Genomic DNA, 17,512 nt, shown 5'->3' with positions numbered 1-17,512 from the left:
ATAATATGACTTATAGCCCCAGTAACACTTCATTAATGTAATGTGTCCACTCGGACACCAGGTGCCCTACACCCCATACCTGCACCATTTACATTTCTGTGTGTGCCCTGGGTCCTATACGGACAGGCCAGACAGAGCTGAATCTGATGTATATTTGTCTAATGTGCAAGAATTCAGACAAATCCAATATGTGGTATCAAATAACATAGGTGAGTAGCACAGGTGTATTTGTATAGTAGGGCACAGCGGAATAAAATCTACATTGTATTATAAAACTGCTATATAATAGCACAGTGATATAATAGAGACTATATGTATAATAGGCTGTAGCTGTATATTACAGTACAGTGATATAATAGAGACTGTATGTGTAATAGGGGGCAGATGCATACCTCCCAACTTTTGAAGAACTGAAAGAGGGACAAAATGTGTGGCAAATTTAGCCCCGCCCACTTTTGTATTGACTCCGCCCACTCGTTAATTTTTCATGTGCCCGCACACAGTATAATCCTCCTACAGTCACCCGTAAATTATATGTCCCCCCTCTATCTCTCCCCCAGTTTCATATACACCCTTCATCTGCCCCCAGTTTCATGTCCCCACATCTCTGCCCCCAGATTCATGTCCCTCCATCTCTGCCCCCAGATTCATGTCCTCTCCATCTCTGCCCCCAGATTCATGTCCCCACATCTCTGCCCCCAGTGTCATGCCGTCCTCTTCATCTCTGCCCCCAGATTCATGTCCACTCCATCTCTGCCCCCAGATTCATGTCCCTCCATCTCTGCCCCTAGATTCATGTCCCCACATCTCTGCCCCCAGTTTCATGTCCACTCCATCTCTGCCCCCAGATTCATGTCCCTCCATCTCTGCCCCTAGATTCATGTCCCCACATCTCTGCCCCCAGTTTCATGTCCACTCCATCTCTGCCCCCAGATTCATGTCCCTCCATCTCTGCCCATAGATTCATGTCCCCACATCTCTGCCCCCAGTTTCATGTCCACTCCATCTCTGCCCCCAGATTCATGTCCCTCCATCTCTGCCCCCAGATTCATGTCCCTCCATCTCTGCCCCTAGATTCATGTCCCCACATCTCTGCCCCCAGATTCATGTCCCTCCATCTCTGCCCCCAGATTCATGTCCTCTTCATCTCTGCCCCCAGTTTCATGTCCCCACATCTCTGCCCCCAGATTCATGTCCCTCCATCTCTGCCCCCAGATTCATGTCGCTCCATCTCTGCCCCCAGATTCATGTCCTCTTCATCTCTGCCCCCAGTTTCATGTCCCCACATCTCTGCCCCCAGATTCATGTCCCCACATCTCTGCCCCCAGTGTCATGCCGTCCTCTCCTTCATCTGCCCCCAGATTCACGTTCCACCTCCACATTAAACTTACCTTCTCCTCCGCTCCCTCGCCGCTCTCTGCCCGCCTCTCTCGCTGACACATGCGGCTGAAGGAAGGAGCTGACACAGGTCAGCTCCTCACTTCCCCGCTGCCCGCCTCTCTCCCTGACACATATGCGGCTGAAGCTGCTCGCGTGCTCGCTTCGCCGCTGCGTCTCTCTCTCTGACACATGCGGCTGAAGCGAGGAGCTGACCTGTGTCAGCTCCTCGCTTCGCCGCTGCCGCCGGCTCCTGTCTTGTACATCGCGTCTACAAGCCAGGAGCCGGCAGCAGCGGCGAAGCGAGGAGCTGACACAGGTCAGCTCCTCGCTTCAGCCGCATGTGTCAGCGAGAGAGAGATGCAGCGGCGAAGCGAACAGGCGAGCAGCTTCAGTCGCATATGTGTCAGGGAGAGAGGCGGGCAGCGGGGAAGTGAGGAGCTGACCTGTGTCAGCTCCTTCCTTCAGCCGCATGTGTCAGCGAGAGAGGCGGGCAGAGAGCGGCGAGGGAGCGGAGGAGAAGGTAAGTTTAATGTGGAGGTGGAACGTGAATCTGGGGGCAGATGAAGGAGAGGACGGCATGACACTGGGGGCAGAGATGTGGGGACATGAATCTGGGGGCAGAGATGTGGGGACATGAAACTGGGGGCAGAGATGAAGAGGACATGAATCTGGGGGCAGAGATGGAGGGACATGAATCTGGGGGCAGAGATGGAGGGACATGAATCTGGGGGCAGAGATGTGGGGACATGAAACTGGGGGCAGAGATGAAGAGGACATAAATCTGGGGGCAGAGATGGAGGGACATGAATCTGGGGGCAGAGATGTGGGAACATGAATCTAGGGGCATTCTGTCATTGTCTGTATTCTGTCATTGTCTGTAGGTTCTGTCATTGTCTGTAGTTTAAAGGATGTAATTTTATATAGCTTTTAGCTGTATATAAGGTATAGTCCTAAATAAGATAGGATGTAGCTGTATATAATTTATAGCTGTGTATAGGGTGTGGCTGTACATACATTGTAGCTGCATACATAGTATAGCTGTATACAGAGTGTGGCTGTATGTAGAGTATAGCTATATATGTTTACAGCTAAATATAATATGTAGTTGTATGTAGGGTGTGGCTGTATCTAAGTACAGTTGGATATAAAGTATAGTTGTATATAGGGTGTGGTTTATATAATGTATAGCTGTGTATAGGGTGTAGCTGTTTGTGTTTGTGGAAACGCAGCTATTTTTTGTTTGTTTGTTTTTAAGATAAAGCCAAGAAAAGCTACTAAAGGAAAGTGAAATATACAAGATGTTATTATACCGCTCTTATACCTCTCTTATACATCTTATACTTCTCCCTTCTGCTCAGTCCACTCCTGGCTTTGGTCAAAAAACCACAACAAAATCTGCAACAAAAAAAGCTGAGTTTCCACAGCGTGGCGCCTCAACCTAAAACTATACCTGTATATAAATTATAGCTGTATATAAGGTGTGGCTGTATGTGAGGCATAGCGGTATATGTGTACAGTTTGATATAAAGCATAACTGAATATAGGGTGTAGCTGTATGTTAGTACATCTAAATATAAAGTATAGCTGTATAAAGGGTGTGCCTGTATATACTGTGTAATTGTATATAGGTTGTGGCTGTATGTAGGGTGTAACTGTATATGAGCACAGATAGATATAAAGTATAGTTGTATATAAGGTGTAGCTGTATATAATTTATTGCTTTATATACGGTGTGGCTGTATATAATGTATAGCCATATATAGGATGTGGTTGCATGTAGGGTGTAGCAGTATATGAGTACAGCTGCCTATATAATATAGTTGTATATAGGTGTTGGCTGCATATAAGTATAGTGGGCTAAAACGTATAGGCGTATATAGGGTGTGTGTGTCTGTATATGATGTATAGCTGTATAAAGAATGTGGCTGTATATAATGTATAGCTGTATATAGGATGTGGTTGTATATAATGTATAGCTGTATCTAGAATGTGGCTGTTTATAATGTATAGCTGTATATAGGGTGTGTCTGTATATAATGTGTGGCCGTATATAGGGTGTGTCTGTATATGATGTATAGCTGTATATAGAATGTGGCTGTATATAATGTATAGGTGTATATAGGGTGTGTCTGTATATAATGCGTGGCCGTATATAGGGTGTGGCTATATATAATGTATAGCTGTATATAGGGTGTGTCTGTATATAATGTATAGCTGTATATAGGGTGTGTCTGTATATAATGTATAGCTGTATATAGGGTGTGTCTGTATATAATGTATAGCTGTATATAGGGTGTGTCTGTATATAATGTATAGCTGTATCTAGAATGTGGCTGTTTATAATGTATAGCTGTATATAGTGTCTGTATATAATGTATAGCTGTATATAAGGTGCGTCTGTATATAATGTATAGCAGTATATAGAGTGTGTCTGTATATAATGTATAGCTATATATAGAGTGTGGTTGTATATAGGGTGTAGTGTAGGTTGTACCTCCGTGTCATCTATGAATATCCTGTGCTATGACACATATTTCCGTTGTTCCCCACATCCCGTCCCGTCTTGCCCTCCAGGTTTGTCCTTGTCCTCACACAACGTCTTAGAAGAATCCTCTCAGTTAGGCTTTGCTTTCCTGCTGACACTAACTACAATCTATGGATGCCATTACACAGCTGGCCGTGACTCAAGCCTGCTCTGGTGACAGCTTGTCTCAACGTTCGCTCCGCTCTGACACCAAAACTCCCATCATCTCCCCAATGGAAATCTTATCTGTAACAGGAAGATCTGACAACAAATCTCCTTCCGACTTCACTAAACAGACACTCAGCTTTCTATAAATCCAACCTATTATATCTTATTATACGCCCCCCTACTGGTGGGTGGCTGACTCACAAGGGTCTGGTGACTGGTGATATTAAAGGTGTTGTCCCATCACAAGGATCCTATCTATACTGCTAGTTTATGTGGATTTAAGACTTTTTCTAAATACATTGCTTTATCAAAACTGCTTTGTTTGGCCGCTATCTTAATTTATTCACTTCATTGTTGACACCGCGTTTCTATGGCCACTGGACTTATTTGCTCATTTCCCAAGTGACATAGCTGCCTGCTCTCAGGGGGGGAGGGAGGGGCTGACAAGCAACGGAGCTTCTCAGATAGGGGAGGGGGAGGTGAGTGCTTCGGCATTACTGTGTTGTCTATCTTCAGCTTTTCCACTTATCAGCCGGTTTAATTGAATTTGGCTGATAAGGGCTGAGATAAGGAGTCCGTTACCTCTGTATGTAATGCAAGCTGACTCAAATCCAGCTCTGCTACATCAGTTTCCACATCAGCTTTACACTGTGGTAATGCATTTACCATCAATCCCTCATTGCTGACTGCAAACATAGCAGATAGCAGAGCAAGAGAAACCCCGCCCACCAATGTGCCGAGAAATCCAGGAAGTGAAGAGAGCACAGAAGAACAAGAGTTATGGGAATACCCCTTTAATAGTTTTCTACTCAAGGCTCCAACTTATTGGTAAGACGCCCAATGGCTGGTTTAGGCCGTTTTATTATTATTAGGGTTATCTCCTTTTTCTTGGGCCGATCGGAGGAATTTCTAATGATCCATCTATACAAAATGTGAGAACCTCCTCGTATAATTTCATCATGGTCATTGTTCACACAACGCATCACTAGTAAGGTAATGTGTGAACAGACACCAGTGGTAAGTGATTGTCACCAAAGTCCAATCGGGTTATCTTGTGCTTGGGCCCATAGAATCAGGGGCCCATTATTGCACTTGACCCTGTGCTTGGCTGGTCCATTACACTGGCCCTGGAATCTTTCTTTGAAGGGGTTGTCCAGGAGCAGGAAATGGTGCAAAATAAAAAAAATAAAAAAATAAGCGCCCACTGCTCCGCCACAACATTCACATGGCTGCTTCAGCCAAACACCGGCCCTCACATGACAGGTGAGGCCAGTGATTGGCTAAGACACTCACGTGATTGATGTGTGTGTGTGACGACCAGCGGGGAAACCTATGGGGGATTGACAGGTGAATGAAGTGTGTGATGTCATCACTGCATGACTGGCGGGGAAACCTATGGGGGACTGACAGGTGAATGATGTATGTGATGTCATCACTGCACGACCGGCAGGGAAATCTATGTGGGACTGACAGGTGAATGAAATGTGTGATGTCATCACTGCATGACCGGCAGGGAAACCTATGGGGGACTGATAGGTGAATGAAGTATGTGATGTCATCACTGCATGACCGGCAGGGAAACCTATGGGGGACTGAAAGGTGAATGAAGTGTGTGATGTCATCACTGCATGACCGGCGGGGAAACCTATGGGGGACTGACAGGTGAATGATGTATGTGATGTCATCACTGCATGACCGGCAGGGAAATCTATGTGGGACTGACAGGTGAATGATGTATGTGATGTCATCACTGCATGACCGGCAGGGAAACCTATGGGGGACTGACAGGTGAATGAAGTGTGTGATGTCATCACTGCATGACCGGCAGGGGAAGCCTGTGGGGGATTAACAGGTGAATGAAGTGTATGATGTCATCATTGCACGACCGGTGGGGAAACCTATGGGGGACAGACAGGTGAGTAAATATTTTTTTCTTAGTACCGTTGTTTCCTGCACGGAAAATTTCTCAAAATCCCAGACAACCCCTTAACCAATAAGACAAACCTTTCTAAACTAGAATAGCTAACTATAGACATAATGTCGGATTGGAATATCGTAAGTAACAAATGATACCGATGACATTCTAATGTCCCGCGGCCGGAACGACCAATCATGACACCACTGAAACTGTCCGCTTTGGCTGTTTCTGTCTCAAATCTAAGGCCATTGTTCCTTGCTATGGGCAAATCACTGATTTCTCCGTAAAATAAAGAAAACCAAACTTTTTAAGATTTCAGAATCTTTGAATACTTGAATCTTGGAATATTAAAAACACTGAAGAAACTCATTTAGTAGGAAACACCTGTCTGAAGGAGGGTTTTAAGATATCTTATATATAGATAGCTTGGCGCAAATATGAGACCCAATGTGGTCCCCAAATATCTGCAGTGTAAGGAACAGACATCCCATAGAGGACACTTTAATCACCACCAATGTTTTACATAAGAGTTCCCAATTGTAATGTAGGGAATACCTTCCAGCAATGTTAGGTGTCTACCTAACAAGAGGCACCCCCGCCGCTTGGTTACACCGTTTGTGTACATGCTCCTATGGAGATCTGCAGGTGTCACTCACTATACAGTACAACAATGGGGAATTATACTCCTACGGCCCCAGGCAATGGCCTCCAGCTCCACTGCTATATTTTTGAGATAACAATTTTTTTTTAAGGTTAAATTAGGATTTATGGAATCTGGGAAGCAGAAGGACAGATGTTGTCTTCTTGCCAGAAGGTCCCTATAATTGATGCTGCAATTGGCATTGTCAGCCATTTGAGGCTGGGCAGATGGTTTCAGAAACTGGGCAGAAGATGGACAGAGGTTGAGTATAGGCTGGGCCAAGGTTGGGTATAATCTGGGCAGAAGTTGGGTATAGCCTGGGCAGATGATGGGCACATGCTGGACAAAGGCCGAGCAGAACATGGGCAGAGGTTGAAACAGAAACTGGGCATAGGCTTGGCAGAGGGTGGACAGTGGCTGGGCAGAAAATGGGCAGAGGCCAGACAAAGGCTGGGCAGAGGTTAGATAGAGACAGAACAGAGGTTAGATAGAGGCTCAGCAATGGCCGAACTGAAGATGGACAGAAACTGATCAAAGGATGGGCAGAGGCTGGACAGAAACTGGGCAGAGGATGGACTAGATAGAGACTAGGCAGAGGGTGGACAGAGGCTGGGAAAAGGTTTGGTAGAGGCTGGGTGGAGACCGGGCAGAGGCTGGGCAGCGGTTGGTCAGAAGATGGGCAAAGGGTGGGCAGAGTACGTACAGAGGTTGGCCAGAAAATGGTCAGAGGATGGGCAAAGGCTGGTCAGAGGATGGATAGAGGATTAGCAGAGGCCGGGCAGACTGCAGTCATATCACCGAGCAGGACCTTTATCATCCCCAGTCATTTTCCTCCACAAGAAAATCCCTTCTCAGATACATGTAAGAGCTTTTATAAGGGACATTGTATGTAGTGGCCCTTTAAGACAACACCTAATAACATGGACGTAAATCAGACTAAGCCGTGTTCTCATCATATTCTGTCTTGACTATACAGATCATTTTCCAGGGCATTCAAGTCCATTCTATAACACAGTCATTTTTACTATTAACCTCTAGTACGAACTTAAAATTTTTATCAGGACCACAAACTCAATTCCAAACTCATATCCCTAAAAAAGCTCTGAAGACGACCTGATGTGAGACCTTGTGTAATGTACGGGATGCTGATAGGAAGAACTACTCTATAATTAATGGCCATTTCTAAGGAAGTGACCAATTCTGATGAGTCAGGTGAATCCGGTAATGTAGACGACTGCAGCGAAAGGGGGGCAAAAAAAAAATAAAAAATGGAGATTGTACGAGGCAGGACGGGATCTTCTTGTAAGGACATAGCAAGCAAATGATCTTCATGTTAGATCTGATAAATGAGTAGGATAATGAGCAGATCTCGCATGGCCGCACATCCATATCATTCTGCTCTTTGATGTCTCCAAACAAAGGGGCCCTGTGGGAGACGATCCAGCACCAGGCCCGCCCGCCCGGGACACGGAGGATGTGTGACATGATAATAACTTCGCCTCCTTGTATCCTATGGGAAACAATCCCAAGGCCAAGGCGCCGATCAGACCCTGCGTAAGCCCCTCCAGCCTCACACACCTTCATTGTCACATACAAAGCCATTTCTACGCCAAGATTTAGGATCTCATTGAAGACGATAAGATCCATTTCAGACTCCATGGCATCTGCCCGTCAACGTCAAAAGCAAATTCCGCCGGGCAATGACTAGGTGGTGATCCGGTGTCCATAAAAATGCAGATGGACACCAGCACGGTACATTTTGGGAAATGCGCAAAAGAAATCAATGGTGTCACATTAGTTACAATATGCAGCATAGCCTCGGCTTAGGAAACCAACTAGTGCCATCTAATGGTACAAAGTCATGATGACACTCTCAGCATTAGCAGGCTTTGGTGCTGGTCTGCATCCTGATGTGGTGCCACCTCTATGGGGCTCTGTCACATCCAGGCAAAAAAATCTGTAGATATAAAAAGTCCAAATACGTCAAAGGATCAGGAAACCGGCGATGTGCCAATGGCCCCTGGCAAGTACAAATTAACCCTTTTCCTACCCCAGTCCTGCCCTAGGCGATAAATATCCTATTATATTTGTTCTTCTCACGTCCTTCTTCTTATGTCAAAGTCTAAACCACTAATGGACAAATTAAGGCCCCAATTCAGAAGATTCAGACTTGCGCAAATGGTGTGGAAAAAATGTTCCCATCACGTGAAAAAAATGTTCCCAAGTTAGTCCCACAACAAAATCCTAAAAAAACATCCTAATGTCCCATTCGACTCCCCATAGTGCCCCAATAATGGGAAGCTCCAGTGATGTCTGAGTCATGTAAGGAGGAGACCCTACCATAACGCCCGCTGTCATCTCTGCATTGTGTCTACACCAATGTCCCGGGGTGTCAAAAATGCTACCCTGCTGTTTGCGCAGAACCAAAATGACCTCCATCCGAGACACCGTATGCAAAACTTCCTGACAAGGCTCACATAATAGGAGGATAAGATTTTTTCTTTTGCCCCCGATGACACCCATTCTGCATCATTTATTTAGCAGGTGTCTTCACCGCCGCCTCAGGACCACCACAGGCCACTAAATCAAGGTGGCACCAAATGCAGCAGAACCAGCACAAAGCATCACAAGTGCCCCCTGTACAATGGAGCAAAAACTGCCCCATCCCAGCTCATGCACTGCGCCCAATGCAGAGGCTGCTGCAAACATTACTAATACATCACAGAAAGCTGCAGCCTTACCTGATGTGGGAGAAACTCTGCAAATCATATCAGAAGAGGGTCCTGCACCAGCTAAAATTCAGGATGGAGCGCTGCTCCAGATCAAGAGGCTGAAATCCCCAGCCACAAAAGCTGACCAAGCATTCACCCTTAATCCATTATGAGTGAAAAGACGCTGAGGCTCCTTCACAACCCTCTTCTTTTCTGCCTCTGCTTCCTGCTCTGAGCATCACTCTACAGTGGCTAATATATACCAAGAAAAGGCTTACAGAAGCATACAGGGCTGCAAAGGAACTCTGGACACCAGCGCCACCTGCCGCACCCGGCTCTAACTGCAGCCTGCAGCTAACACATCTCCAATAGCCTGCAAAGGCTTTGCCGCATGACTGACAACACACAGGGATGCATATTTTATCACAAGGGTAGTGGGGAACACACAGAAAGGCACAGGCATGAGATAAGGGAACATTCCTGAGAGATGAAGCCTGGAGGATCTCCTGAGGATGATATATGAGAGATAGCTGGATGGATATAGTGCTGACACCAACCTGTATACCAGGAACTAGGCTATATACTAGGTACATCATAGCTAGCTGGATGTACTGTATACAGTGCTTAGTACAGGGGAGGATATAGAATGGTCACTGACACCAACCTGTATACCAGGCACTAGGCTATATACTAGGTATATCATAGATAGCTGGATGTATATAGTGCTTAGTACTGGGGTAGATATAGACTGGTCACTGACACCAACCTGTATACCAGGCACTAGGTTATATACTAGCTATATCATAGCTGGATGTATATAGTGCTTAGCACTGGGGAAGATATAGACTGGTCACTGACACCAACCTGTATACCAGGCACTAGGCTATATACTAAGTAATCATAGATAGCTGGATGTATATAGTGCTTAATACAGGGGAGGATATACACTCACCGGCCACTTTATTAGGTACACCTGTCCAACTGCTCGTTAACACTTAATTTCTAATCAGCCAATCACATGGCGGCAACTCAGTGCATTTAGGCATGTAGACATGGTCAAGACAATCTCCTGCAGTTCAAACCGAGCATCAGTATGGGGAAGAAAGGTGATTTGAGTGCCTTTGAACGTGGCATGGTTGTTGGTGCCAGAAGGGCTGGTCTGAGTATTTCAGAAACTGCTGATCTACTGGGATTTTCACGCACAACCATCTCTAGGGTTTACAGAGAATGGTCCGAAAAAGAAAAAACATCCAGTGAGCGGCAGTTCTGTGGGCGGAAATGCGTTGTTGATGCCAGAGGTCAGAGGAGAATGTCCAGACTGGTTCGAGCTGATAGAAAGGCAACAGTGACTCAAATAGCCACCCGTTACAACCAAGGTAGCCAGAAGAGCATCTCTGAACGCCGCACAGTACGTCGAACTTTGAGGCAGATGGGCTACAGCAGCAGAAGACCACACCGGGTGCCACTCCTTTCAGCTAAGAACAGGAAACTGAGGCTACAATTTGCACAAGCTCATCGAAATTGGACAATTGAAGATTGGAAAAACGTTGCCTGGTCTGATGAGTCTCGATTTCTGCTGCGACATTCGGATGGTAGGGTCAGAATTTGGCGTCAACAACATGAAAGCATGGATCCATCCTGCCTTGTATCAACGGTTCAGGCTGGTGGTGGTGGTGTCATGGTGTGGGGAATATTTTCTTGGCACTCTTTGGGCCCCTTGGTACCAATTGAGCATCGTTGCAACGCCAAAGCCTACCTGAGTATTGTTGCTGACCATGTCCATCCCTTTATGACCACAATGTACCCAACATCTGATGGCTACTTTCAGCAGGATAATGCAATGCCATGTCATAAAGCTGGAATCATCTCAGACTGGTTTCTTGAACATGACAATGAGTTCACTGTACTCCAATGGCCTCCACAGTCACCAGATCTCAATCCAATAGAGCATCTTTGGGATGTGGTGGAACGGGAGATTCGCATCATGGATGTGCAGCCGACAAATCTGCGGCAACTGTGTGATGCCATCATGTCAATATGAACCAAAATCTCTGAGGAATGCTTCCAGCACCTTGTTGTATCTATGCCACGAAGAATTGAGGCAGTTCTGAAGGCAAAAGGGGGTCCAACCCGTTACTAGCATGGTGTACCTAATAAAGTGGCCGGTGAGTGTAGATTGGTCACTGACACAACCTGTATACCATGCACAAGCTTATATACTAGCTATATAATAGCTGGATGTATATAGTGCTTAGCACTGGGGAGTATATAGACTGGTCACTGACACCAACCTGTTTACCATGCACAAGCTTATATACACATACATCATAGATAGCAGGGTGTACAGTATATAGTCCTTAGTACAGGTTAGGATATAGACTGGTCGCTCAGACCATCCTGTACATCAGAACTGAAGAGATAGGACAGAAGAACAGGAGGGACAAAACTCTGAGGTGACATGGTTGTTCTCAATAGTATCTACACTGTCTACCAATAAGTATTTGAGCAAACTTATTTACCCAAAATCGACAGTGACCTATGTGATTACGAAGTGAACGGTGATTGTGGGAATGTGCCCCGAGTCGGCAGACCCCGAAATTGGGAGATAGAGACCAACGAGTGCCGGCCAGAGAAACCGCACCCAACCGATGGCTCACATACACCAGGAGTGTCACCAGGCATCCGGGAGTATTGTGTCGCTCAATACCATCCGTAAGGAAGCATCTGCTGGGGACACCAACTATTGGATAGGAAGAAATGATGTGTTTCTATTCTACCACAGGGGTCCACATACTTATTGGTAGACAGTGTATATGATAAATGCCATAAACCTTAGAATTCAGCAGCCAGAACTGAGGTTTTCTGTTCATCTCATCAAAAAAAAAAAAAGAAAAGTTTTCTGTACCCACAAAATACAAGGGCTTGTAAATCTGCAGTGAAATAAAATGTAAAAAGTTCTGAAATCCGGAATGTAGAAAGGAATAAAATGTTACCATTATATGGCTACAATGTGTTAGATTGCTAAATGGTTAAAATGCACATAATTTTTGGAGGTGGATTTTTACATCTATGTCGCGTCTCAGAAATTTTGTAGAGGATTTCAGAATTTGCTTGAGAATCACCGAATAATCTACATCAGAAAACATTTACTGTGTCTGAACTTACTCTTAAGCCTTAATCACATGTCTGTGGATGTGGAGGTGCGAATGAGACCTCAGGTGAACCAAGTGTAGAAGCTTATGCTCCTAGGAGTGGGCGTTCGATGATCCATTCCGTTCCAATGAGCATACAGTAGGTCCAGTGGTGTAGCTAGGATTGGCGGGGCCCTGTGGCGAACTTTTGACATGCCCCCCACACTCTTGACCAACACCAAAGACCTCGATCGACCGACCCCCCCTGCCACATTCCTGCATGCTCTATTATGCCCTATAGTGACCCCTGCACAGAGTATTATGCCCCATAGTGGCCCTAGTACACAGTATTATGCCCCATAGTGGCCCTAGTACACAGTATTATGCCCCATAGTGGCTCCTGCACACAGTATTATTCCCAATAGTGGCCCCAGTACACAGTATTATGCCCCATAGTGGCCCCAGTACACAGTATTGTGGCCCCTGCACACAGTATTATGTCCCCATAGTGGCTCCTGCACACAGTATTATGCCCCATAGTGGCCCCAGTACACAGTATTATGTACCCATAGTGGCTCCTGCACACAGTATTATTCCCAATAGTGGCCCCAGTACACAATATTATGCCCCATAGTGGCCCCAGTACACAGTATTATGTCCCAATAGTGGCCCCAGTACACAGTATTATGTCCCCATAGTGGCTCCTGCACAGACCCCAGATTATAATAATTGGAGACCGAGGGGGGATACAAACAATAAAAACACTGTCACTTACCTATCCCCAGTTCCACTGCAGTCCTTGGTGTTGTCGGTCATCTTTAACCACTTCCGGACTGCCCATAGACTATAAACGTCCGGGAACTGGTTCCCTAGTTCTGACAGGACGTACCGGTACGTCCAATCAGAACACAGCAGCTGCACGGAGATCGTGCAGCTGCTGAAGCTGGGAGCCGGCTGTAACTTCAGCCGGAGCTCCCAGAGAGATGGCAGGGAAGGTTTATTCCCTTCCCTGCCTTCTCGATCGCTGTGTATACAGCACTCAATAAGCGCTGTATACACGGCTATGGGCGCCGCCAGGATGCAGGCGCCCTCTGACCCGGCGGTCATGTGATCTGCCGGGCTCAGTGTCTTACAAGAGCTGCTGGATCCTACAGGTCCCAGATCAGCTCTGTAAGTGTAAAAAACAGTGTGCAGGAGGCTGGATTCCTCCTGCATCTGGGTTAAATGTACCAGCCTCAGTTATGGGAGCAATCAGCCTCTGTAACAAAAAAAGTGATCAGATGTCCCCAAAGCTCTCTTATGACCTTATGGGGACACCATCTGAAAAAATAAATAAAAATAAAATATAATAAAAAAGTTTTTAAAAAAAGAAAAGAAAATAATAATAATAATAATAATAATAATAAAAAAATGCTAATAAAACGCCGTTATGTAAGGTTATAGCCCCACCCTCGACAACACCATACAAAATAAAAATTACCGTAATGGAGAGGAAAAACTATATTATAAAGTTTTTCAGTAGTACTTTGTGTTATTAAATAAAAAAAAATAATAAAGTGAAAACCAGACACAATTTCCCTCCTATTATGTTTATATTTTCCCGGATATAAAAAAATTGAACACATTCGAAAATAAAAACAACATAAAAATAAAGCCCTATGTGTCCCCGAAAAAAGACGCAAAAATTAGTTGACTAAGACATACGGGAAAAATGTTACAGCCCTCAAAACCGCACATACAAAAACCCCGAAAATGTGTCTGGTCCTGGACCACAAATGATGACGTATAGACGTCACATGACCCAGGACAAAGGTCCCGGTCAAGTGACGTCAGAGACGTCACACAACTGGGGCCGATGCCTGTATGGAGCGTGAAAAGGTAAGTAACACTGTTTTTCATGTTCCCTTACCTCTCCCGGGCCTCCAATCATTATACTCGGGGGTCTGAAAAGACTGCTGCCATGAAGAAGGGGCTTCGGCCCTGAAACACGTAGGCATCCAGCTACCAGTCATGTTTTGTGTCACTTGTCATTACATGTCGTAAGTGCGTCTTTCTATTACTTTTTTGGTTCTTGTGTGTTTTTGTATTTTTTTGTATATTTTTCCATTAAAAGTTATGTTTTATTAAATTATTACATTTTTCGAGTGCTGAAATCATTTTTTCTTTTGCAATATATATTTGCTCAAATACCAACTACTTAGTTCAGTGTTTTCCATATGTGGATATTTATCTTATGTGGGAATATATACACTCTCGATTGACTCTACCATATTTCTTGTATTTCACTTACTATATATGCCAGTCCATCAATTGTTATTTATTTTACACTTACCCATTTATACTATCTTTGACTCGCTGGAATCTAGTCCCTCTTGTCTGATGGTATTTACCCTTCATGTTTTGTTTAGTGTAACTTCTTGTATGTATTAATAAAGTTTTGTATTTTTATTATTTTTTCGTCTTTATTTGAATACTCAATCCACAATTTTTTTGGTTTTTGGTTGATTCTGTTAGTGGATCTAGGTTTACACTACTATTTGATTTCTACAGAGGGAAAATAATATTTAGTATAAGATGCTTTTTATTCCCTGGATGCCATGTTTGTTGTGTGTCTATAAAATGGACAGGTATAGGACCTTCCTGAGTTTTGCCTTGGCTCAGGGCCCTATAAATGGACCCCTGATAATGCACAAGTGTGTGTTTGGGGCCATAGGAAATAATAGGCCATTGCACTAACCATGAAACTTCTGGCTACTACACTCATGTGCATGGAGTCTTATTGATATGCAAAATTGCACGTATTTTATTTTATTGCACATATTTATATTTTCTCAATGGGAACACAAAAAAAGTCAGAGTCAAAGAATCAGCACCAGATTCATCATTTGATGGGTGCCAGAGACGTCCAACCAAGCCCATTGACTATAACTATGATGTGCATCATTGTGCTGACCTGGTACTATAATATGTCACTGTTTGTCCTAATCCAGACACTGTTGTGAATCTAGATCAGATCAATAGTACAAATTATCCAATGGATGATCGACGAGCTACAATCTGTTGTCTCTCCAATGACGATGGGGCAAGTCTGACCACTACATAATACTATGGGTCTTAGTGCTACACAGATATGAAGGCATTGTAGTCAGCACAGGAGTATGCGTACAGAGACGTAGTAGTGGCATTGATTGCCTATGGATATTTTCCATCATTACTCTTTCCAGTAATCCATCCTCCAGCTCGTACATAGTGTGATAGAATTACCCCGGCTCATCATGAGTGCTGGGCAATGGGAAGGAGCAGAGGAGGAACAACCCTGACCTAAACAGGGGTTACTGGGGCAGACATACAATCCTTTTGGAGCATTCATACTATCCACATTGATCTTGTGGCTATTGACAATAAGACACGTGTTCATTGTCTGAACATTTCTTTACATTATGTATAGAAGTGTCCACCATCTATTTAGCTCGAGTTCTGTTAAGGACTGAAGATTCTCATGAAACCAATTCAGTACAATATCAGGACATGCAAGAAATGTTTACAGGCTGCAATTCACTAAACAAACAATAATAACCAATGCGTAATGTCCTTATTGTGGTCGGGTTATCTTCACATACATGTAGTGTCCTCCTGCTAACCAGCCATGATGTCCTTATTGTAATCAGGTTATCTTCTCATACATGTAGTGTCCTCTCCTGATAACCAGCCATGATGTCCTTATTGTGGTCGGGTTATCTTCTCATACATGTAGTGTCCTCCTTCTAAATCAGCAACGTTGTCCTTATTGTGATCGAGTTATCTTCTCATACATGTAGTGTCCTCCTGATAACCAGCCATGATGTTCTTATTGTGGTCAGGTTATCTTCTCATACATGTAGTGTCCCCTCCTGATAACCAGCCATGATGTCCTTATTGTGGTCGGGTTATCTTCTCATACATGTAGTGTCCTCCTTATAAATCAGCAACGTTGTCCTTATTGTGATCGAGTTATCTTCTCATACATGTAGTGTCCTCCTGATAACCAGCCATGATGTCCTTATTGTGGTCGGGCTCGCTTCTCATACATGTGGTGCCCTTCTGATAACCAGCCATGATGTCCTTATTGTGGTCGGGTTATCTTGTCATACATGTAGTGTCCTCTCCTGATACCCAGCCATGATGTCCTTATTGTGGTCAGGTTATCTTCTCATACATGTAGTGTCCCTCGTGATAACCAGCCATGATGTCCTTATTGTGGTCAGGTTATCTTCTCATACATGTAGTGTCCTCCTGATAACCAGCCATGATGTCCTTATTGTGGTCAGGCTCTCTTCTTATACAAGTAGTGTCCTCCTGATAACCAGCCATGAGGTCCTTATAGTGGTCAGGTTATCTTCTCATACATGTAGTGTCCTCCTGATAACCAGCCATGATGTCCTTATAGTGGTCAGGTTATCTTCTCATACATATAGTGTCCTCCTGATAACCAGCCATGATGTTCTTATTGTGGAAGGGTTATCTTCTCATACATGTAGTGTCCCTCGTGATAACCAGCCATGATGTCCTTTTTGTGGTCGGGTTATCTTCTCATACATGTAGTGTCCTCCTGATAACCAGCCATGATGTCCTTATTGTGGAAGGGTTATCTTCTCATACATGTAGTGTCCCTCGTGATAACCAGCCATGATGTTCTTATTGTGGAAGGGTTATCTTCTCATACATGTAGTGTCCCTCGTGATAACCAGCCATGATGTCCGTATTGTGGTCGGGTTATCTTCTCATACATGTAGTGTCCCTCGTGATAACCAGCCATGATGTCCTTATTGTGGAAGGGTTATCTTCTCATACATGTAGTGTCCCTCGTGATAACCAGCCATGATGTCCGTATTGTGGTCAGGTTATCTTCTCATACATGTAGTGTCCCCTCGTGATAACCAGCCATGATGTCCTTATTGTGGTCGGGTTATCTTCTCAAATATGTAGTGTCCTCCTGATAACAAGCCATGATGTCCTTATTGTGGTCGGGCTCTCTTCTTATACATGTAGTGTCCTCCTGAT

General features: G+C 44.6%; 1 protein-coding gene across 1 annotated transcript in view; it reads right to left on the bottom strand.

Moving 5' to 3' along the window:
* Window positions 1-9,569, bottom strand: part of LOC142216425 (sodium channel protein type 2 subunit alpha-like) — a 120,564-nt gene extending 110,995 nt beyond the window's left edge. The window contains exon 1 of the mRNA XM_075284232.1: window positions 9,372-9,569. The gene's annotated coding sequence lies outside the window, so the exon portion shown is untranslated. The remainder of the gene's footprint in view (window positions 1-9,371) is intronic.
* Between the last annotated feature and the right edge of the window lie 7,943 nt (window positions 9,570-17,512).

This window comes from Leptodactylus fuscus, chromosome 8 (genome assembly GCF_031893055.1).
Source record: "Leptodactylus fuscus isolate aLepFus1 chromosome 8, aLepFus1.hap2, whole genome shotgun sequence".
In the NCBI taxonomy this organism is placed as follows: Eukaryota; Metazoa; Chordata; class Amphibia; order Anura; family Leptodactylidae; genus Leptodactylus; species Leptodactylus fuscus.
Note: the sequence above shows the minus strand (reverse complement) of the source record. Positions and strands in the feature narration are given on the sequence as shown.